Source organism: Stenella coeruleoalba, assembly GCF_951394435.1.
Source record: "Stenella coeruleoalba genome assembly, chromosome: X".
NCBI lineage: Eukaryota > Metazoa > Chordata > Mammalia > Artiodactyla > Delphinidae > Stenella > Stenella coeruleoalba.
In genome coordinates this window covers 18,716,167-18,740,287 of record NC_137152.1, presented here as the reverse complement: position 1 = coordinate 18,740,287, position 24,121 = coordinate 18,716,167, and the positions used below count along the sequence as shown (strand labels likewise).

General features: G+C 37.7%; 1 long non-coding RNA gene and 1 pseudogene across 3 annotated transcripts in view; one reads left to right on the top strand and one right to left on the bottom strand.

Moving 5' to 3' along the window:
* The window catches only part of LOC307180903, a 217,183-nt gene that overhangs the window by 124,998 nt on the left and 68,064 nt on the right, over positions 1-24,121 (bottom strand). The gene's annotated exons all lie outside the window — the stretch shown is intronic.
* On the top strand, positions 18,468-19,343 carry LOC307180430 (small ribosomal subunit protein eS1-like; annotated as a pseudogene). The gene has a single exon. The product of its transcript is annotated as a small ribosomal subunit protein eS1-like (transcript).

The following is a 24,121-nucleotide window of genomic DNA, read 5'->3' as shown; positions in this document are numbered from 1 at the left end:
TCTTCTTATGAGGGCCTGACCTGGTTTATGTTTCTTGCAATCAAGAACCCTGAAAGGTCCAAAGCCCAATCCAAACTTAACATCTGCCTTCAACACATGTAGACCCATCACCTTCTGAATCGTTCACACTCAAACCTGGCATCACTTTAACAACTTCATCTGCCTCACCACCCTGTCATTTCTACCTCTTTAACATTTCACACACCTGTCTGAAAAAAATGCATACGTCTGTGAAATCACAGCAGCAGATGAACCTGTTTAAATCCGACTCATCCTTCAAGAACTAGTTCAAAGTCAGCTCTTGTCTTATCCCTGTCTCCTATGCCCACCCAGGTATAACCACTCTTCACTCTGAACTTTTATTGCATAATTTACCTATTTTCCTGCTCTTATTAGTGCATTCAACTAACAGTTATTAGTTGAACCTACTCTGTGTCAGGTATTGTTATAAGGGCTAGAAATACAGCAATAAACCAAATAGATATCAATCTTTGTCTAGTGAGGAGACAGAATATAAACAAAATAGTAAGTAAAATGTAGAGTAGGGGGGCTTCCCTGGTGGCGCAGTGGGTGAGAGTCCGCCTGCCGATGCAGGGGACACGGGTTCGTGCCCCGGTCCGGGAAGATCCCACATGCCGCGGAGCGGCTGGGCCCGTGAGCCATGGCCACTGAGCCTGCGTGTCCGGAGCCTGTGCTCCACAACGGGAGAGGCCACAACAGTGAGAGGTCCGCGTACCGCAAAAAAAAAAAAAAAAAAAAAAAAAATGTAGAGTAGGTTTAAGAGTCATAGGTGCTAAGGAGAAGAAGTAAACAAAGAAAGGGCTAGCAAATGTCATGGAGTGTGCCACTTAGATAAGATGGGCACAGAAAGTCTCGCAGAAAAGGTGACATCTGAGAAAAGACCAGAAAGCAAATGAGGGAGTAGACCAAGGGGGAATCTTAGGATCATTCAAGACAGAGAGAGCAGCAAACACAAAGTCCCTAAGTTTGAAGCAAGTCAGACTTTTTGTGGAAAAAATGGAAAGGCAGAGAGATCAAGGGGAGAGTAGAAGGAGAAGGGCTCAGAGAGTAAGGACCTCGGCTTTTCTCTGAATAAGACAGGAAGCCACTGAAGAGAGTTAAGCAAACATGGTCTAACTTCATTTTAGCAGGCACGTTCCAGGTGGATAATGGACTTTAGGGGTGAGGCTCAGCAGAAGCTGGGAGATAAATTAAGAGGTTGTCCTTTGGCAAGACGTTGGTGGAGATGGCATAGACTTTTCACCTCTCTACACCCCTCTCGAAAATAGAAAAACTCAAGTAGGGTAACATAAAAAAATGAATTCAAATGAATCTCCATGAACCCAGAATATAGGTTGGATGCAAGAGGAATGTGGGAGCAGCAGCTCTGCACAAAAGGCGGGAAGACAAAGGGATTTCTGGTGGTCTTAAGAGCCAGGGAGTCCAGAAACTGGCAGCAAATCATCACCATGAAGAGAAGGCATCCCTCCTGGGAATGGAGGGCTCAGTGGGCTCATCTAAGAAAAACAATGGAAACAGAAGGAGGCTTCTCAGACTTCCACTTGAGGTGAGTGCAGGAGCACTGCTAGGAGCCTGGTCCCACAGGCTCTGGAGAAAGGAGAGTCCCACACTGAGGACATACCTCAGGGAAAGGACTTTGGGGGAAAAAAAGAGTCCAGATTCAGGGGGTGGTGGGATGGGAAGCCAGTAGAGGCCCTTTTCAGAAATAACTGGAGAGACGGCTACACCGAGAGACCATGGTTTTGAATACTTCAAAGCAACACTAGAGAAGAAGCCCAAGAGCTCTGCAGCTTGGAAGGCCATCCTGATCCAACCCTCAGGAACTTCCTTGTAAAAGGACAGATAAACTCATCTTACTTAAACATGAGTAGCAGAAAAGGAGGTCATTCAATTCAATACGCAAGAATCTCCATTATTAAAAAAATTTTTCTTCTCTTCATGAGGATAAGGGTGACATAGAATTCTCCTATGCTCTGGCGATGGGGCTATAACACAGCTATCAAAAGTGGAGGAAGAAGGGGAAACTGTAAGAACAGCAGAATAAGCTTGCTGGTTGCCTTATAAGGGTAAAGATGATTTTATAACAGACGTTCTGGGACAGAGTGAGGAGGCAAGAAGAGGTTATAGCTAACTTACTATCACTCACGGTAGAGAACCCGTACACAGCAGTCAAGGACCTCTGTCCCTCTGGCATACGAAGGCAGGAAACTATTTGCATTAGGACCCTAGAGCCTCTGCAGGAATGACAAGAACAACTATGGAACAGTAAGTCACACTCCCAGACAAGCAGCCACACTCCCAAACACTTGAACAACTTGGGTAAAGTCCTCACTTTCCCTGAGCTTCAGTTTCCTCATCTCTACAATGCCCCTAATAACATATATCTTGTACTATCGCTGTAAGGACTGGCATGCTGAGGCATGAGAGGTCTTAGTTCTCCCCTTCGCTCACTCTTCCATCCCTGCGCCGTGCCATTCTTTAAAGACCTCAAGATAAATTCTCTAATCCCCTTTGTAGATCAAGTATACGAATATCTTTACACACTGGAAGACTACTTCTTGTACTGTCCTCGAAACTTAAAACAGCTAGCTCTCACTCTCTAAAAACTTACCTTTCTTAAAATTTAACTTCATGTTTTAAATAATACTTTGCATTCAGAGTAAACATTAATGATGTTTTCAATAGCTTTTTACAGTTCCTGTTCTCCTGTTTTGTTATAGATCATTAGGCAGTTGTTACATTCCATTTGTGGATGAAGTTATCTTTGCTTTGCTTTTACTATGCCATATTGGTTTATAAACCATGTGGGAAAACTCCCAGATGAAAGGCCCTTCATCAATGCAAGACATTAGTATTCTATCTTTTGAGGAGAAGAGTTTACTCTCTAGGCATATGGCATTGAATCTAATTAAGGGCATCTGCATCATTTAGTTCTAGCAAAAGCAAGACTGTCATTCTCTCATATTAATTTTATCTGTCACCTTAATGCTTAATAGCTGGGTCTAAAAAGCTAGGACGCTTGGCCATGCAGGAGAACAGCAAGGAAACTTGTGAACAATATCATCATTCAATTCATACTCATTGGCAATCTGAGGGGCTCCCTGAATAAGGCTCTGGTATTTATACAGCCACAGGGGTCCAACATCACAGCTTTCCACAATGGGGTGCAGCCCCAGGACACAAGAAAAGCAAATTCAGCAGACAAATATACAACACAGCCTGGTTAAGAGCAATCAGAGACAGTGCGACTCCTCTCTGGCCAAAAAGTGAAGGGAGAGAATCACAAACCTGACAGACAGCAAATAACTATTACCTCTAGCTTGAAAAAAGTAGCCTGTGCGAAAAAACACTTATCCTTACAGGAGCTGAGAATAAGCTAGCGAAATTTCCATGCCCATGGAAATTTCCACACCATGCCATGCCCCGGCTTAAAACCTTACCCGTTGACCTGAAGGTTAAAATCAAAATCCTCAGGAAGATTTAGATCAAGGATTTCAAACTCAGGCCTTGTATTAGATGATAAATGACAACTGACCCTAGGCCTCTGTGTCTGGAAGGTACAGGAAGTGGGGGAGACTGTAGTGAATGGCAGGGCACAAGGCCCACACCATAGTCGCAGCCTCCCCTCAGTTCAACTTGGTTTATTGCTGTTAGGAGGACGGTACTGTCAGGAGTAATGACTGGTCAAGGGAAGCCAGAAAGCTGGATTTTAAAATTATTTGACTTTTAAATAATTCACACTTAAAATACTATGTAAGCCAACATTCTGCAGAACAAATAAGAGCAAATCTGGACTAAAGACCACCATTCTGTAACTTCTGCACATGCCTAGAACTAGAGAGAAAGAGAGGTAATATATTACATTATAGTACATACACCTATATGTATATTATTATAACTATAGGTATATTACATATAACCATATATAAACTATAAATGGTTATATGGTTTTATTATATATAATATAGTTGCATGGTTATTTATAGATACATAGATACACAGTAGAAAATAAATATATGGGAGAATCTTCAAACTAAGACAAGAATATTTAACCAGAAAAATTTGTATCATCTAGCCTGCATTCTATAAATATATATATATATATATATATATATACACACACACACACATACACACACACACACACACACACACACATTTTTTTTTTGGCCATTCCATGCAGCTTGCAGGATCCTAGTTCCCCAACCGGGGACCAAACCTGCTGCCCCTGCAGTGGAAGTGCAGAGTCCCAACCACTGGATTGCCAGGGAATCCCCATACTTTCTATATTTTTAATCATTTGGGCAGGAGCCGAGCTGAAGTATCACTTGGTACTGATTATAAAAAGAAAATCTTACTAAGCAAATTTACAATATCAACAAGACTATAAGTTACTTCTTAACTTCTTAAGATTAATTGATTCCAGAAACCTCTGAGTACACACTAACACAGAAGGCAATTACATATGAGCCAAGACAAAAATGGATTCTTCATTAAGTTAAAATATAGATTGCTGGTTGTGTCCTATGTCCAGAATACAACAGTATTCTCAACTGTCATGTTTTTTTACATGGCAACAATTCAAACCTTTCATTAACTTACATAGACACCACTAGAAATCAGTTAAAAATAGAGGCTTCTAGCTAACATGATTTTACTACTTTCATCTTAAACTTACTATGTTTAAAATATAAAATTGTTCCAAGTGTCTTCGTTTTTGCTTCTAAAGATTGGAAAATTGTGCGTTAGCTTGATATATCAGTATATCCTTTCACTAGTTTCTTGCATGACACATAAACTAGCTAAAAGAAAATTCCAGAAAATGATTTTCAAAAATGTTTCAGCAATGGTAACAGTCATGTAATAAGTACCTTCCCCCAGGGTAAGATGTTTGAACAATAAAGTTATTTGGATGTCTAAAATATGGAATATTTTTAGGGCTTCCCAGGTGGCGCAGTGGTTGAGAGTCCGCCTGCCGATGCAGGGGACACGGGTTCGTGCCCCGGTCCGGGAAGATCCCACATGCCGCAGAGCGACTGGGCCCGTGAGCCATGGCCGCTGAGCCTGCGCGTCCGCAGCCTGTGCTCTGCAACGGGAGAGGCCACAACAGTGAGAGGCCCGCGTACCACAAAAAAAAAAAAAAAAAAAGGGAATATTTTTAAACATCTGATTTCTTTATATTTACTTTCCATGTAGTAAAATCTAATAAAAATGAAATGGAATAATTCCTTTTTATCACCTCCAGGATGTGGGTATACAAATCTATTTAAAGTTGAAAAACAAACCAACCCTCACAATGGTAAGGGATCTTACTGTTTCCTCATGAATGATTTTTTCATAACTGGGTCATTGGATAATTTAACTATTGGCCTGAAAAAGCCACTTAGCATATTGTGCATTTACATGTACTAAAGCTGAAATAATGCATTCCTAAGTTTAAAAACACTTCCTTCTTATGCCTTGTCTCACAAGTGCAGAAATAATACTGGAGGGTCTTTTGATTCTCGAGTACTAATTCTTGTACCACAGCTTTATAAACAATCTGGAGCTTACAAATACAGCAGGCGAAGGAATTGGCTAAACAGAAACACTGGGCTGGGCAGTAGAGTCTCCAGGATGATCCAAGTATTTATATCCAGCCATCACCATGAAAAATGTCAGTACTCCTCTGGTTCACCTACTATCTGGAATGATGAGTGTTGGTGCCTTCCAATTCAGACACAGCTGTAAGGACACCAACAGGTGTCGTTTTATTTGTACCCATTGTTGCCTAATGGGGACAAAAATGATTACTGAGCATCTGCCAATTTGATAAAGTGCTACAATTATCCTCACCGTGTAACACCTATCAGTTCTTGAACAAGAGTATAAGTGGAATACGCCCAGGGAAAAATAGCATAAGTCTCCTAGTAGCTTTAGGATATATTTCAGCATTTTGGGTTTCTCCTTACAAATAATGGAAAGGGAAAATTACATTTTTCCTCTTTAAGCCAAACTTTGAAATACTAAGATACACATTTGTTTGATTTGAAAAATTATTGTTTGAAAATCAATTAATGTAATCCATCACATCAACAGACTAAAAAAAGAAAAATCGGGCTTCCCTGGTGGTGCAGTGGTTGAGAGTCTGCCTGCCGATGCAGGGGACACAGGTTCGTGCCCCGGTCCGGGAAGATCCCACATGCCACGGAGCGGCTGGGCCCGTGAGCCATGGCCACTGAGCCTGCGCACCCGGAGCCTGTGCTCCGCAACAGGAGAGGCCACAACAGTGAGAGGCCCACGTACCGCAAAAAAAAAAAAAAAAAAAAAAAAAAGAAAAATCATATGATCATATCAATAGATGTAGAAAAAGCATCTGACAAAATCCAACACCAATTCATGATTTATAAAAAGAACTCTAGGAATAGAGGGGAACCTTCTCAACTTAAAAAAGACTATCTACAAAAAACCTACAGCTAACGTCATACTTAATGGTGAGAAACTCAAAGCTTTGCCAGTAAGATTAGGTATAAAGAAAGGATGTCCCCTCCTACCACTCCTTTTCAACATTTTACTGGAAGACCTTGCTAATGAAATAAGGGAGGAAAAGAAAAGAAAAGCTATACAGATTAGGAAGAAGACATAACATTGTCATTGTTCACAAATGATATGACTGTCTATGTAGAAAATTTGAAAGAACAACAACAACAAAAAAACCTCCTGGAACTAACAAGTGATTATAGCAAGGTTGTAGGATACAAGGTTAATATACAGAAGTCAACTGTTTTCCTATATACCAAAAACAAACCAGGGGAATTTGAAATTAAAAACACAACACTATTTACATTAAGACCCACAAAAACTGAACACTAAGGTATAAATCTAACTAAATATGTGTAAGATCTATATGAGGAAAACTATAAAACTGATAAATGAAATAAAAGAACTAAATAAATGGAGAGACAGTCCATGTTCATGAATAGGAAGAATCAATACTGTCAAGAGGTCAGTTCTTCCAAATTTGATTAATAGATTCAATGCAATGCCAATCAAAATCCAAGCAAGTGATTTTACGGATATTGAAAAACAGATTATAAAGTTTACATGAAGAGGCAAAAGACTCAGAATAGCCAACACAATACTGAAGAAGAAGAACAAACATGGAGGACAAACATTACCCAACTTCAAGACTTAAAATAAAGCTGCAGTAATCATGACAGTGTGCTATTGGCAACAGAACAGACAAACAGATCAATGGAACAGAATAGAGAGCACAGAAAAAGATCCCATAAGTATAGACAGCTGATCTCTGATTAAAGAGCCAAGGCAATACAATAGAGCAAGGACAGCTTCTTTAGCAAATGGTGCTGGAACAACTGGACATCCACTTGTAAAAAAAAAAAAAAATGAAGTTAAGGACAGCCTATAGACCCTTCAGAAAAATTAACTCAAAATGGATCATAGACCTAAATGTCAAATCCAAAACTACAAACCCCTAGAAGATAACATAGGAGAAAATCTAGATGACCTTGGGTTTGGTGATGCCTTTTAAACACAGCACCAAAGACAATCCATGAAAGAAATCATTGATAGGGAAGACTTCACTAAAATTTAAATCTTCCACTCTGCAAAAGATAATGTCAAAAGACTGAGAGGACAAACCATGCAATGGGAGAAAATATTTGTAAAAGACACATCTGATAACGGACTGTTATCTAAAATATACAAAGAACTCTCAATATTCAACAATAAAAAAATAAACAGGCTAATTAAAATATGGGCCAAAGACCTTAACATATACCTCACCAAAGAAGCTATAGAGATGGCAAGGAAGCATATGAAGAGAAGGTCCACATCATATGTCATCAGGGAAATGCAAATTAAAACAACAATGAGATACTACTGCACACCTATTAAAACGGCCAAAATCCAGAACACTGACAACAGCAAATGCTGATGAGGATATGGAGCAACAGGAACTCTCATTCACCGTTGGTGGGAATGCAAAATGGTATGGCCACTTTGGAAAAGGTTGGCCATTTCTTATAAAACTAAAAAAGGCTTATCATATAATCCATCAATTGCACTCCTTAGCACTCACCCAAAGGAGCTGAAAACTTATGCCTACAAGAAAACCTGTATATGAACGTTTATAGCAGCTTTATTCATAATTACCAAAACTCGGAAGCAGCCAAGATGTCCTTCAGTAGGTAAATGGATAAATAAACCATAGTACACCCAGAGAATGGAATATTACTCAGTGTTAAATAGATACGAGCTATCAAGCCATGAAAAGACATGAAGGAAGCTTAAATGCATATTACTATGTGAAAGAAGCCAATCTGAAAAGGCTACATGTTTTATGATTCCAACTACGTGACATCCTCAAAAAGATAAAACTATGGAGACAGTAGAAAGATCAGTGGTTGTCAGGGGTTGGCAGTGGAGGAATAAATAGGCAGAGCACAGATGATTTTTACGGCAATGAAAACACTCTATATGATGCCACAATGATGGTACATGCCATTATACATTTTTTCCAAACCCATGCAATGTACAACACCAAGACTGAACAGTAGTGTAAACTATGGACTTTGGGTGATTATGATGTGTCAATGTAAGTTCATCAGTTGTAACAAATACATCATTCTGATGGAGGATGTTGGAGGATGTAATCAAGAAGACATGACCACCAGTTGACCCAAGAGTTAGACCCAGGCAACTGGAGGCTCCACATCCTCTCCCCTGTCCTTGGAATGTGCATTCTGCTTGCCTTCCCCACTCTCAGAAGCTGCTCCAATTTATACAACCTTAAAATAGAAATGTGGTGTTGAGGCTGTCTGGACTGGGTACATAACTGAACCCAGTTAAGGCCTCTACATAAGCTTTTAAGACTCTGGTAGGTGGGTGCAGAAATCTACCTATCTTGTGGTTGCCCAAGACAAGCCTTGTAAGTTCCCTTGTTTATTAAACCTGTCACCTACCAATATGCAGTGGCCTGCCTCTTTCTTCAGTCTCTCCTTGCCCTCCATGTAAGGGGCCTGGTTTCAGATTACACCTGGGAAGTTCCTGAGGCAGTTGTGAAACAACAGATGTTGATAATGGGGGAGATTATACATGTGTGGGGGCACGGAGTATAAGGGAAATCTCTGTACCTTCCCCTCAATTTTGCTATGAACCTAAAACTGCTCTAAAAAAGTAAAGTCTTCATTAAAATTTTTTTAAATCTCCTATTGTTATTGTGGATTTATCTAGTTCTCCTTATTCTGTCAATTTTTGCTTTATGTATTTTGAATATATGTTATTAGGTCAATACAGATTTAGGTTTTTTTTTTCTCTTCCTTGCTAATTGGACCTTTTATCATTATGCAATATCCCTCTATATCTCCAGGTAACACTCTTTCCCCTTAAAGTCTACTTTGTCTGACATTATTATAGTTATACCAGTTTTTGTGATGTGCATGTGCAGAAAGGGCCATTAGTGTTTTCACAGTGTACTTTTTCATTCTTTCACTTTCAACCTTTCTATACCTTTGTATTTGGGGTGTATCTCTTGTAAGCAACGGATAGTTGGGTTCTGTTCTTTTTTTCAGTCTGAGAATGTTTTACTTTAATTGGAGAGTTTAGGCCTTTACATTTAAAGTAGCTGCTGATATATTTGGGTGTATATATACCATTACACTATTTGATCTCTATTTGTCTCACCATGTCTGAATTCCTCTATTTTTTTCCTTTTTTCTTGCTTTCATTCAAATAGAATTAGGGTTTTTTTCTGTTACTTTTCTCCTCTGTTAGTTTGGTAGTTGTACATTCTTTCATGTTGCTTTACTGGTTAGCCTATAGATTATAACATAATCTATGTTATATAATGTCACATGTATTTTAAACCTCATGATACATTATTATTATGCTTTTATACATATATTCATTTAGATTTTTCCACACACATCTTTACCTTTTTCATCACTCTTAATTCCTCGCTGCATTTGGAACCTTCTTTCTGGGATTATTTCCCTTTCACTCAAAGAATACCATTCGGTATTTCCTTTTGTGTGGGTCTGCTGGTATCAAACACCTTTGGTATTTGTTTTTCTGAAAATGTCCTTATTTTACCTACATTTTTGAAGGATATTTTAACTTGATATAGGGATCCTGGATTGTAAGAAATTTTCACTGAATCTGTATCTCTTATGCTCTTTATGCATTTTCTATTCCTTTATCTCTTCATGTTTCAATTTGGATATTTTCTTCTGACTTACGTTCCTGTTAACTAATTCTCTATTTCATAGCATCTAATCTGCTAGAAAATTCATCTACTGAATTATCAATATCAGTTATTGTATTTCTCATTTTTAGTATTTCCATTTAGTTCTTTTCTAAAGATTCTAGTTTGCTACTGAAATTATCAATCTTGTCTTTTATTTCCTTGTATACATTAAGCTATTATTTTAATGCTTTTAAAGTGGTCTCCACTTATTTCTCTTTAATATTATTCCCAAATTTAATTTCATTTTAACATTCTTAAATTATCTATTATGAAGCACTAACTGATTGCATGCTCAATATTCATAAAATTGGTTACTTAAAACCATTCATTGGGAATATTGACTCACATGTAACTAATAGTAGTGCCTAATAATTACACAGGAAAAGAGAAACCTTTTGTGCAATCGTGCTACTGTGTGTGTGTGTATACACACACACACACATATATACATATATATATACCCAATCATATGTAATCATTGAGAGTTTTTACTTAGCTTACAAGTGACTGATATACCTAGATATCTGAAAAAAATAATGTATTCTTTGTCTGAGAAATCACATATTTCCCTAATAGGACAAGGAAAAAAATCATTCTCCAACTTGTTATTCTCCTCCTCCTCCACACCCTTCTCTTTTTTTTTGGTTGCGCTGGGTCTTTGTTGCTGTGCGTGGGCTTTCTCTAGTTGCAGTGAGTGGGAGCGGGGGCTTCTCATTGTGGTGGCTTCTCTTGTTGTGGAGCACAGGCTCTAGGCATGCGGGCTTCAGTACTTGTCACACACGGGCTCAGCTGCTCCACGGCATGTGGGATCTTTCTGGACCAGGGATCGAACCCATGTCCCCTGCATTGGCAGGCAGATTCTTAACCACTGCGCCACCAGGGAAGCCCCTACACCCTTCCTTTTAAATGTAAAAGGAGAGAGGAGCTTTTGAAGATGAAGATACTAAGCAGATATTTTAAACAGATTTCAGGTATTGAATTTCCTCATGACAGAGTTTGTTAAACCACAAAATCCATTTATCTTAGATATATATATTTCACATTTCTATTTCTCCAAGTTATGTAACTATTTCAAAGTTTATATCTGGCTTCTAGAACAAGCATATATATGACATGTAAATCCCTCAACACTAAACTGACCTCACTGACTTAAACACATCTGGGAATGGGATTAATGAATTCAAATGAATCTCATACGGCTCTGTACAGAAGTAACTTTTCTATAACCCTAGTGGGCCCATAAAATCCACGATTAATGCATAAATAAAAAATCAGAAGAATCTGAGTCAAGAATATCTGCAAACTGTCAGAATTCCTAGAAGCAAATAATCTCTCATCCTATAGTTGTATATATACAATAGTATTTTAACATATTTTAATTAAAACATGATTCATATCCTTTTATAACTCTCCATTACTTCTCCTCCCAAACAATTTTAGAATGTAGCTCTTCCATTTATTCATTAGCTTTTAATATTAATTATGATGGGGTATCTCTATTTGTGAAATAGATACAAAAGTTGGTAAATTGGAAATAACTTTTGGTCATTCCAATCTTAACCAGAATTAGACTGTTAGCACACAATTTATGGGCTTACCCTCACGTTATTAATCAATGTAGCATAGCCGTCTACTCTGCCCTATAGTTTATAAGATTAGACAACATAAACTTTTCTTAAAGTTATAAGTTCTTAGATCATTCTTTAACACCATATACAAATATAAGCTCAAAATGGATTAAAGACCTAAATGTGAGACTGGACACTATAAAACTCCTAGAGAAAAACATAGTCAGAACACTCTCTGACATAAATTGCAGCAATATCTTTTTTGATCCATCTCCCAGAATAATGGAAATAAAAAAGTTAGAAGTTTTTACATTATGCTAAATGAAATAAACCAGTCACAGAAAGATAAAATACTGTATAATTCTACTTATGTGAGGTATCTAAAGTAGTGAAATTCATAAAAATATAAAGTAGGGTGGTGGTTACCAGGGGCTGGGAGAAGGGGGAAAGAAGGAGTTGTCCTTTAATGGGTAAAGAATTTCAGATTTGAAAGATGAAAAAGTTCTTGAGATCTCTTTCACAACAATGTGAATATACTTAACACTACTGAACTATTAACTTAAAAATAGTTAAGATGATACTCTGGTTTCTCTCTTGACTGAATAAATATTTCATCTTTTACTGAAAAAAAAAAGGTTAATAAGGTTTTTAAAAAGTTGCAAGTTTATCACATCAAGGATATAGTCTTATCACACTAATCCTTCAGGAAAGCAATTAGCCTTTCAAATGAAATTCCAGTAAGCAAAATTATCAGAGTAATGTCCCCCCAAAATACTGTTTTCAATGACAGTGAAGTACAACTTTAACGGACTAGGATGCCAATATCTTCTATTATTTTCAAACTCCCAACAACAACAGGTAATATTAAGTCACTTTCCCCCAGACATTATATAGTTCAAGCAACTACTTTTCTCATTTAAAAATACATGTGAAAGGCACAGTGGTAATAAGGCAGGGTAAATCATTTCTAGCCAATGTTTACGGGGGCTGCAAACAACCCTCTAAGAATAGATTAATATTGCCTGAATTACATACTTTGTCTTCATACTAAGTGATAGCCAGAAAGCCTATAAGAACCAATACCTAAATCATAAGTAAATAATTCAATTGACATCAAAGCTCTTTGAAAGTATATAAAAAATTGGTATTATTAAAAGGCCTGCTAGAAAATGCTAATACTATTATAGGAAAAACTTACTACTATTACTCAATTTTGACAAATTAATGCATTTCTGGGAAACTGTAATAGCTTTTGTATTGGTCTTAGATCCTTATTTTCTACTCCTCTGTCTTCCTACCAGGTATTGCTCTGACCAGGGTAGAAAAAAGTTAAAGCACTTTAGAATATTGAAAGGAGCTTTTCTATGAGAACAACAGTATTTCTGATGTAAGCTGAAGTTTCTGTTTTAAAAAAATAGCAATACAGTGAGGGAATGGTAACTACCTAAACAAGATTTTTTTTGGTGTGGCATATTCCCCAAAAAACTATATAGATCAACAAGAAGAAAATAAAAAACCACAAAAGTTCCATACTCTCATCATAACTGGAAGATAAAAAATACCCCCCAAAAAATCAAATTATCTGCAAGCGGAAAAATAAATACCTATCTCTTGTAGAGCTATCTTCCAAGCTCCCTCCTCCAGCATTAGCAAAAGCTAGGATGACCCAGAAAAACTGTGCAGGAGAAGAGGACAATAAAGGACCTGAGACTGAACTAAAATCATTCTCAGAATGACAAAGTGCACACTAGTTGCAAAATAATGAAAGAGGATCCATGTGGATTAGTGTAGTGTTTACTCTGAAATGGAAAAGCTGTAAGGGAGGACTAGGCCTACCAGATATTAAAACAGACTGTAAAGGCTCTGTAATTGTAATACCATTGCTTGAATAGACAGACCAGTTTATAGGACAGAAAGTGCAGAAACAGACCTGAGTATATATGGAAATATAGTACATGATGAAGATGGTACCTCATTTAACTAGTCAAAGACAAACTTTTTATTAAATGGTGCTGGAACAACTGGGCAGCCATTTGGAAAAAGATAAAAACTAGATCTATACCTCATACCTTACACAAAAATAAACTCCAGATGAATCAGATATCTGAAAGTTAAAAATGAAATACTAGATTAAATATTAGACAAAAAAGAAACAAATATTAGAGAAAAATATGCACGAATTCCTCTATAATCTGAGGGTTGGGAAAGCCTTTCAAATTATTACTCAAAAACCTAGGTGCAATGAAAGAAAAAAGTTGCTAATTTTATTTAAAATTTTCATGGCAAAGAAACATCATAAGCAAAGTAAAACAAATGATACACTAGGAGAACAGATTTGTAATGCAAATCACAGACAGGAACTGGTATCGCTAATATATAAAGAACTCTTAAAATTGGAGGGAGAATGTTCGGGGGAAACATCAGCAACATGGTGGAAAAGGAAGCCCTGGACTTTCCCTCTACCAACAGACATACTGATTCAACAACAGTACATGAACAAACACCCTTTGTGAGAAATCCAGAAACTGGCTGAGAGGCTCCTGCATTCCAGGCAAATGCAAAACCAGCCACAATGAAGCCAGCAGGAAAACATGAGAGACCATTTAACTATGACCCCTACTCTTGGCCAGGGTCATATGATCAAAGGAAACTCCCAGCTCCTAGTTTCTCTCTGTCGAGGGAAAGAGTCAGACCACACCTCCAATAATCCAACTTTTTCAGGGGCTCCCTAAGGGGCTGGTTTCTGTCTATGTGTTGCAGAGTACTGACAGGACCTGGCATACACTAGATGCCTGGGGTCCAGTGAGACCAAACACCGCAGTTTGATCTAGTATACCACCAGTCGTCATAGGCCTTCCGCCCAGCTCAGTACAGAGGAAGCAGAAAAAAAAAAAAAAAAAGATTTCAGCTTCTCTCTGGAAAGGGAAAAGGCTGGACAGTACATCCAAAGGACTAATTTTCCAGGGGCTGCCCAACAGACTGCCTTCTGCCTCACCTGTCTTGGAACACTGATGGGACCCAACATATTCTAAACACATGGGGATCACTAAGATCGAAGATGGTGGTTTGGACTAGCATAAAGGTTTGACAGGCCCCCAGAACCTCTAGCTGGGATGATTGGTGAGGGTCTCCTCCCATAAAGGTAAGTCCAGGAAGACTGGGAGAGGTGGCTGTTTTCTCTAATGCACAAATACCAACACAAAGAGTCAAAGAAAATGAAGGAACAGGAAACGATTTCCCAAACAAAGGAACAAGATAAATTTCTAGAAACTAACACGAATGAAACAGAGATATATGATTTATCGGACAGAATTCAAAACAACCATCATAAAGATGCTCTAAGAAGTCAGGAAAATAAGGCATGAACAAAGTGAGAATCAAAGAAATAGAAAACATTGAAAAGTACCAAACAGAAATTTTCAAGCTAAAGAATACAATAACTGAACTGAAAAGTTCAGTAGAGGGGTTCAAAAGCAGACTAGATCAAGCAGAAATAAAGGATCAGCAATCTCAAAGATAGGCCAGTAGAAATTATCCAGTGAAAGAAGTAAAAAGAAAAGAGAATGAAAAAGAGTGAAGACAGCTTAAGGGACTTATGAGACACCATCATATAAACCAATATATACATTATGAGAGTCCCAGAGGGAGAAGAGAGAGAGGACCAGAAGCTGATTTGAAAAAATAATGGCTGAACACTTTGCAAAGCAGGGGAAGGAAATAGATAGCCAAACCCAAGAAGTCCAATGACCACAACTATGAGGAACTCAGATAATCCACAATGAGACAAATTACGATCAAACTGTCAAAACTTAAAGAGAGAATTTCAAAAGTAGCAAGACAAAAGTGACTTGTCACATACATGTAACTCCCATAAGACTATGAGAAAACTTCTCAACAGAAGCCCTGCAGGCCAGAAGACAGTCAAATGATATATACAAACTGCTGAAAGGAAAAAAAAACCTGTCAGCCAAGAACACTATATCCAGCAGAACTATCCTTCAGAAATGAAGGAGAGATAAAGACATTCCCAGACAGATAAAAGCTGAGAGTTCATTACCACTAGACTAGCCTAACAAGAAATGCTAAAGGGAGTTCTTCCAAGTTGAAATGAAAAGATGTTAAACAGCAATATGAAAGCTCAAGACCCCACTATCAATAAAAAATAGAACATCCAGAGAGAAGATCAATTAACAAATAGAGAAATACAGCAACATTAAATTTGAAATGAACCTAATAGACATATACATAACGTTCATTCCAACAGCAGCAGAATATATACTCTTCACAAGTGCACATGGAACACTCTCCAGGATACAAAGCATGTTAGGTCAAAAACCAAGTTTTAACAAATTCAAGAATACTGAAATCATACTAAGTTCTTTTCTGACCACAATGGAATGAAACTGGCCATCAACAGTAGAAGGAAAATTTAAAAATTCACAAGCATGTGGGAATTAAACAGCACAATCTTGAACAACCAATGAGTCAAAGGAGAAATCAAAAGGGAAATTAGAAAAGACCTTGAGGCAAACAAAAACAAAAATACAACATACCAAAACCTATAGGATGTAGCAAAAACAGTACTAAGAGGGACATTTAGAGTGAAAAATGCTTACATTATAAAAGAAAGATCGCAAACAATCTAACTTTACACCTCAAAGAACCAGAAAAATAAAAACAAATTAAACCCAATGTTATCAGAAGGAAAGAAATGATAAAGAGTACAAAGAAACAAAATAGAGAACAGAAAAAAAATCAACAAAACTAAGAGTTGGTTTTCAAAAAGATTCCCAAAATTGACAAAACTATAGCTAAATTAACTAAGAAAAAAAAGAAGACTCAAATAAAATCATAAACAAAAGAGAAGACATTACAACTAATGCCACAGAAATTAAAAGATCATAAGTGACTACTAGGAAAAATTATACACTAACAAATTGGATAACTTAGAAAAAATGGATAAATTCATAGAAAAATACAACCTCTTCATGACTGAATTATGAAGAAACAGAAAATCTGAACAGACCTACACCACATTAATAGAATGAAGGATAAAAATCACATGATCATATCGATAGATGCAAAGAAAGCATTTGACAAAATTCAATACTCTTTCATGATATAAACTCTCAACTAGAAATAGAAGGAAATTACCTCAACATAATAAATGCCATATATGAAAAGCCCACAGCTAACATCATACTTAACAGTGAAAAACTGAAAGTTTTTCCTCTAAGATCTGGAACAAGGCAAGGATGCTCACTCTTTCTACTTCTATTCCAAATAGTACTGGAATACTACAATCATAAAGGAAGAAGTAAAATTACATGTGTTTGCAGATGACAAGATTTTATATGTAGAAAACCCTAAAAATTACACACACACACACACACACACAAACTGAACTAATAAATGAATTCAGTCAAGTTGCAAGATACAAAAATCAATTGCATTTCTATACACTAACAGTGAACTATCTAAAAAGAAAATTAAGAAAACAATCCCATTTAAAATAGCATCAAAATTATAAAATACTTAGGAATTAACTAAAAGACTCGTGCACTGAAAACTACAAAACACTGATGAAATAAATTAAAGAAGACACAACTAAATGGAAAGACATCCCATGTTCTTGGATGAGGAGACTTAATATTGTTAAAATGCCTATATGACCCAAAGCAATCTAGAGATTCAATATAATCTCTATCAAAATCCCAGTGACAGAAAAAACAATCCTAAAATTCAGATGAAACTACAAAGGACTCCAAATAGCCAAAACAATATTGAGATAGAAGAACAAAGCTGGAAACTTCACACTTTCTGATTTCAAAACATATAAAATTATAGTAATTAAAACAGTATGGCACTGCCATAAAGACAGACATATAGTCCAAAAATAAATCCACGTATATGCAGTCAAGTGATCTTCAACAAAGGTGCCAGGACTACACCATGGGGAAAAGACAATCTCTTCCAAAAAAAAAAAAAAGGCATGGGGGAAACTGGACATCCACATGTAAAAGAATGAGATTCAACCCGATCTTACAACATATACAAAAATCGACTCAAAATGGATTAAAGACAAACATAAGACCTGAAACTGTTAAATTCCTAGAAGAAAACACAGGGGAAAAGCTTCATGACGTTGGCCTTGGCATTGATTTCTTGGATATAACACCAAAAGCACAGGCAAGAAAAGCAAAAAAAGACAAGTGAGACTACATCAAACTAAAAAAGCTTCTGCGCAGAAAAAGAAATAATCAACTGAGTGAAAAAGAAACCTACAGAATTGCAGAAAATATTTGCAAACCATGTATCTGATAAGAGGTGAGTATCCAAAATATGTAAGGAGCTCCTACAACTCAATAGCAAAAAAAATCAAATAATCCAATTTTTTAAATGTATAAAACACTTGAATAGATATTTCTCCAAAGAAGACATACAAAAATCTAAGAGGTTTGTGAAAAGATGCTTACCATCACTAATCATCAGGGAAATTCAAATCAAAACCACAATGGTATGTCACTTCACACCTGTTAAAATAGCTATTATCAAAAAAGACAAAAGATAACAAGTGTTGGCAAGGATTTGGAGAAAAAAAGAACCCTTGTACACTGCTGGTCAGGATGTAAATTGATACAGCCACTACTGAAAACAGTATGGAGGTTCCTCAAAAACTTAAAATTGTAACTACGGGGTGGTAAGAACAAGCGCCTTACGAAAGGCGGTAAAAAGGGAGCTAAGAAGAAAGTAGTTGACCCATTATCTAAGAAAGATTGGTATGATGTGAAAGCACCAGCTATGTTCAATATAAGAAATATTGGGAAAACACTAGTCACGAGAACTCAAGGAACCAAAATCGCATCTGATGGCCTCAAGGGTCATGTGTTTGCAGTGAGCCCTGCTGATCTGCAGAATGATGAAGCTGCATTTAGAAAATTTAAGCTTATTACTGAGGATGTTCAGGGAAAAAAACTGCCTGACTAACTTCCATGGCATGGATCTTACCCGTGACAAAATGTGCTCCATGGTCAAAAAATGGCAGACCACGATTGAAGCTCACGTTGATGTCAAGACTATCGATGGTTATTTGCTTCGTCTATTCTGCGTGGGTTTTACTAAAAAGCGCAACAATCAGATTCAGAAGGCCTCTTATGCCCAGCACCAGCAGGTCCGCCAGATGTGCAAGAAGATGATGGAAATCCTGACCCGAGAGGTGCAGACAAATGACTTGAAAGAGGTGGTCAATAAATTGATTCCAGACAGCATTGGAAAAGACATAGAAAAGGCCTGCCAATCTATTTATCCACTCCATGACGTCTTTGTTAGAAAAGTAAAAATGCTGAAGAAGCCCAAGTTTGAACTGGGAAAACTCATGGAGCTACATGGTGAAGGTAGTAGTTCTGGAAAAGCTACTGGGGATGAGACAGGTCCTAAAGTTGAATGAGCTGATGGATATGAGCCACCAGTCCAAGAATCTGTTTAAAAATCAGACTTTTAATGGTGACAAATAAAAGACCTTATTTGTGATTAAAAAAAAATTGTAACTACCATATGATCCAGCAATCCCACTTTTTTTTTAAATTCACGCCACATGACATGTGGGATCTCAGTTCCCTGCAGTGGAAGCACGGAGTCTTAACCACTGGACCACCAGGGAAGTCCCCACTTCGGAGTATATATCCAAAGGAAATTAAATCAGTATCTTGGAGAGATATCTGCACTCTTATATTCATTGCAGCATTATTCACAGTAGCCAAGACATGGAAACAACTTAAGTGTCTGTCAACAGATGAATGGCTAAAGCAAATGTGATACATATATGAATAATACAATGGAATATTGCTCAGCCTTTAAAAAGAAAGAAATCTTACCATTTATAGCAACATGGCTGATCCTGTAAGACATTATGATAAGTGACATAAACCAGACACAGAAAAACACATACTATATGATCTCACTTATATGTGAAAGCTTAAAAAGTCAAACTCATAAAAACAGAGAGTAGAATGGTGGTTGCCAGGGGCTGTGGAGAGGGGTAAATGGAGAGTTTCTACTCAAAGGGTATAAAGTTTCAGCTATATAAAATGAGTAAGTTCTAGAGATCTGCTGTATAACACCATGCCCATAGTTAACAATATCATACTGTACACTTTGAAATTAAGGACAATGTGGAGTTGAATTCCAACCCTTGATAGACAAGTAGTATGAATGAGAAATAAGCCCTTGTTATATAAAGTTTTTTGAAAATCGAGGGAAAAAGAGACCAAAAACTCAATGTGAAAAAAATGAGCAAAAGATTATATTACAATGGCCCTAAAATATATGACAAGATGTTTAACTCCACTCAAACTGAAAGAAAAGTAAATTAAATCTACACTATCTCTCACCTAGCAAATCAACCAAACCAAATTAAACCAAAACCATTCTGTAACACATTCTGTAGAGGTTGTAGGGAAACACACCCTCTCATTTTCCCAAGGCTGGGATACTTTTAATTTCTTGGGTATCAACTCTGATGTCACCTTTTCACAGTAACTTTCCTTGATCACCCAATCCAAAGAATCTGAAAATGTCTTAATTTGTTTATTTATTTCTTTCCCCTAACCCAGAAAATAAGCTCACTGGAGGAATGTACCTTAACAGTCTTTAAATGCTGCATCTCCGTAATAAATATTCAACAATTATACAATGTATGAATGAATGAATGATAGATATGCAAAGGATAAGAAAAAACTCTTTAGAGAATAAAAAAACATATCTAAGGTATGACAACTTTAGAATAGAAGACAGTATTTATAAATTCTAAAAATACGGATTCTCTTAGAATTCTAAGGGCAGTTGGATTTATCAGCATTTCTTCAAATATGAAAATGTAGCAGGAGTGAAATTCTACTCTCTATAGGTTATCTTTAACATTCCTGTTTTAACTTACAATTACTTTTTCTCACAAAGTGGTCATGATGTAATTATAAGCCTCAAGAAGCACGTATCATTGCGTCTTTAGAAAACATATAGCAAAGTTATCTCTAGGTGATGAAATTATAGATTTTTGTTTTCTGTTTTCTTTGGGAGTTTTGGCATTGAGGATGAATTATTTTTTGTAATTAGAAAAAGGCAATAAATGTTACATTTTAAAGGGAAAAAAAGAAGTATAGATCAGGAAGGAGCAAGAATTTTTTTTTTTTTTTTGGTTGCATTTGGGCTTTGTTGCTGTGCGTGGGCTTTCTCTAGTTGCAGCAAGTGAGGGCTACTCTTCATTGCAGTGTGTGGGCTTCTCATTGCGGTGGCTGCTCTTGTGGCAGAGCACAGGCTCTAGGTTCGCGGGCTTCAGTAGTTGTGGCACGTGGGCTTAGTAGCTGTGGCTTGCAGGCTCTAGAGCACAGGCTCAGTAGTTGGGGCACATGGGCTTCGTTGCTCCGAAGCATGTGGGATCTTCCCGGACCAGGGCTCGAACCCGTGTCCCCTGCATCGGCAGGCGGATTCTTAACCACTGCGCCACCAGGGAAGTTCCAAGAATGATTTTTCTATCTGAATACATTTCATCCCCAACAGTCTACCAGCCCAAACAGCATAATTGGGAAGAAAAGCCCAAGTGTTTGCCTTTCAGCTGCTCAATTCAATACAGGGAGTGGTTTTTGTTGTTGTTGTTTCTCGTGTTTTCTCCCGAATGCTGAGACCAGTGTTCCCAAACCTTAAAAAATATATTTATATAGGTGAATCATGCCAACTTACATCTGGCTGGACAAGGGCATCAAACTGCATTGAGAAATAAACTTCACTTTTGAATATATACACAAGAATGATATTTTCCAAATTTGCAACTTGGGTACCTGTTACAAATACAGATTCCTGGGTCCCAGCACAGAATTCTAGTCAAAATCTCCAAGATCAGTCTAGTTTGGAAAACACAAAGCCAGAACTTGGGTTAAGCTTGCTCCTAGTCCCCAACCATCTCAGAAACCCTGAGAGGATTAATTTTTTTCAAGAGAGTCTCTTTTTCTCCAAATGTGGTGCTCTGTCATCATGCCAGAGCCCCACACTTAGCGTCAAATGGCATTAGCTCAGCCAGTGCCAAAATGAAAATAGATATGAAATAAAGGCTCTCAACTCACCACCCTAGATAACTCACCACATAAGTCATGAAAGTAATATTCATGCATGTTATTTTTATCTGAATCCTTTAAAATTGTTGAGCATTTGGTTATATTTTCTTTGAGCATTTGAAGAATTTTGGATTCTGTAACAAATCAATATTATTTTCTCAATAGGTCTGAGAGATTGTAAAAAAAATGTGATCAGTTATCCACAGAGCATTTTGCCACAGGGATACCACATTCTCAAACATCTACTGACAAAGACAGTGCATCCAAAGGCTCATTGTTTCATCTGTTGCCAGAGCTGCTCAGGAGGAAAAAAAGGTTGGGCTTTGCCCATTTCTCCTTGCTGCCATCATACATTCTTTCAGACCCATGTGTTTGTGTGTGCTCTGAAAGAAAACTAATGAATTCTATTTCCTCTACTGACGGCAATTTGAGCTGAGCACAGGCCGCAGTGATGCAGTTGGCATTTCATTCATCATGCCCGCAGTTCTGCACCTGTGTCACTGCCAGCAGGAGCAAGGCAGTGTAACAAAACACTTTGCTCATCCGTATCCCCAGGGACGAGAGAGTGTACACACCAAGGAAAACAAACCCGTGATAAAAATTATTTACATTAACTATCAATATGTATAGTTTCTGCAAACCGTTTCCTGAAATGTTGCATCTTATAATGTTTAAACAGTATCATATAAATATCTGCAGCTTGTCTGCTCATTAGAAGGATAAAATCCTTCGGGGCTGTGGAGCATCTCTTTTGTGGCCATCAACAACGTAACCAGCTGCATATGGGCAGAAGCAGACGGAATATCATAGCTGCTGTGGGTGCCTCTCAGGATTTAGCCAGCGGCCCTGACCCCATCTGGACTTGCTAATACAGTCCATTTTCTTTTGGACAGTAATCAAGCAGGCACTTCCTCCTTGTTATTTCAAGCCCCCCACATCTCAGATGGTGCAACCAACCTCCCCTTCTAGCCACATCTCCGGAATAGAATCCTGAGGAAGGAGTTCCCAAGAATGCTGGGTCCCATTTGCTCCATATGCCAGTTAGTCCTGCTCACATCTCACCCACCTAGTCAGCCATGACACCTGAGCCCCTCACAGAGCCAGAAACTGCTGTGCCTGCCCACATAGCCAGGTGCCCTTTCCTACACTCTATGCCCCCTCCCCTCAAACCCAATCACAGAATTTCAGTTGGGAGATTACCTGAAGGTTTAAGTTAACCAAAAATGTAAAAGAATCTGTCATTCTAGTCAGGTGACACAAACCAAGTCAGTAATTTGAACAACGAAGATTCAATATAAAGAACTGTTGTCTACCCACCACCAGAGCCTCCCATCAAGCCTCTTAGATAGCCTCAACCACCAGAGGGCAGACAGCAGAAGCAAGAAAAACAAAAATCCTGCAGCCTGTGGAACAAAAACCACATTCACAGAAAGACAGACAAGATGAAAAGGCAGAGGGTATCCACCAGATGAAGGAAGAAGATAAAATCCCAGAAAAACAACGAAATGAAATGGAGATAGGCAACATTCCAGAAAAAGAATTCAGAATAATGATAGTGAAGATGATCCAGGACCTCGGTCGGAATAAGAACGGAGGCAAAGATCGAGAAGATGCAAGAAATGTTTAACAAAGACCTAGAAGAATTAAAGAACAAACAAACAGAGAGGAACAATACAATAACTGAAATGAAAACTACACTAGAAGGAATCAATAGCAGAAAAACTGAGGCAGAAGGACGGATAAGTGACTTGGAAGACAAAATGGTGGAATTCACTGCTGTGGAACAGACTAAAGAAAAAAGAATGAAAAGAAATGAAGACAGCCTAAGACACTTCTGGGACAACATTAAACGCAACAACATTCGCATTATAGGGGTCCTAGAAGGAGAAGAGAGAAAGGACCCGAGAAAATAATTGAAGAGATTATAGTCAAAAACTTCCCTAACATGGGAAAGGAAATAGCCACCCAAGTCCAGGAAGCGCAGAGTCCCATACAGGATAAACCCAAGGAGAAACATGCCAAGACACATAGTAATCAAATAGGCAAAAAGTAAAGACAAAGAAAAATTATTGAAAGCAGCAAGGGAAAAATGACAAATAACATACAAGGGAACTCCCATAAGGTTAACAGCTGATTTCTCAGCAGAAACGCTACAAACCAGAAGGGAGTGGCATGATATA